The following is a 1,425-nucleotide window of genomic DNA, read 5'->3' as shown; positions in this document are numbered from 1 at the left end:
AAATGAATTTACTTTATGCGTTACGTGACGTACGTTTATGTTTACGTTTATGTTAACGTTACGTTAACAGTTTGACATACAAACGAGCTAAAAAAAATAACAGAAACTGAAAAGAAATTAAATGAAATGAAAATATGCAAATCTACACGTAAAAATAAATAAAATAAAATTGCTTATATGTATTTGTAAGTACACATCTGTATGTGTGTGTATTAAAATCAGAAATCAGTTAAATTGAAATCAAGCGAAATGTTAAATGCACAGGAAGTAAATGATAGGGCAAAGGTAATTTTAAATGGAGGTGAACGAAGTGTGCATGTGTATGTGGATGGTATCCACACAAAAAATATGCCATAAAATGCGAATAAATATATTTAAGCTGAGTGCATTGCGCTTCTCATGTTAGAATGCGAGATCACAGGGTTGTTGTCGTGATGTAGGTTGTGTACAGCATTACGGTGAGATGTGGTGGGGGATTACCTTACATAGTTAAAATGTACAATTTTGAAAATTGTTAGCAGTAGCAAAAATTCGTTTTTTATTTGATTAATTCTCCATTTATATAAATGAGAACTGCAGATTTTTATCATTTACGGAATGAAATCCTGAATTAGTATTCATTTAGGATTCACATGTTTTGAATGCTCTGCATATACATATATGTTATGTATACATACTTGCATACGAATTTTAATGAATAAAAATTTTATAGTCAAAATTGCATTTTGTATTTGTACTCGCTTTGTACTCACATTTGGTGTGCATAATAAATCACTCCATTTTCAGATACTTAGCTAAATACCTTTTTGATCCCTCTATTGCAGTACAAATACGTGACATTAAATAGCACTAAAAGGGCTTTTGTATTTTTACCGCTCCTTTTGGTTGATTCAATATTCTGGCAACAATTTAACTCCATACAAAACAACAAATGCACATTGTGTTTGCTCAACCAGCAGTTTTAATTTTATGAGGGTAGAAAACTTTGCTCTCCACCCTCACCATATGTAGCAATTCTCGTCGATACTGCGTTCAACAAGAATTTAAGCTCCGAAAAGTGCGTGTTGGTGTGCGTGATAGTGAACTGAATGGTTCGACGAGGATTGGGAGGTGTTGATTTTTGATAAGTATTCAATTTTGATTTATTGGCACTAGTATGAAAGTAGGATAAAAGATTTTGTGAGGAAAACTGTTTTTATTGTTAGCATTTACTTAATTAGTATAATGAATATTAATTAGTGATAAGAAAAGAAAAAGTAATATTTAGAAAATAATTAAAATTAAATAATTAAAAGTAGAAAAAATTGATTTAAGTGTCATTTTTTAATACCTTAAAATAAATAATGTGACTAATAGCCGTAAATATTAAAATGAGATGATTTGAGATGAAACGTGGGATTCGTTTTCAAAACTCATTAACATGCA

This window comes from Teleopsis dalmanni, chromosome 2 (genome assembly GCF_002237135.1).
Source record: "Teleopsis dalmanni isolate 2A chromosome 2, ASM223713v2, whole genome shotgun sequence".
Lineage (NCBI taxonomy): Eukaryota > Metazoa > Arthropoda > Insecta > Diptera > Diopsidae > Teleopsis > Teleopsis dalmanni.
Note: the sequence above shows the minus strand (reverse complement) of the source record.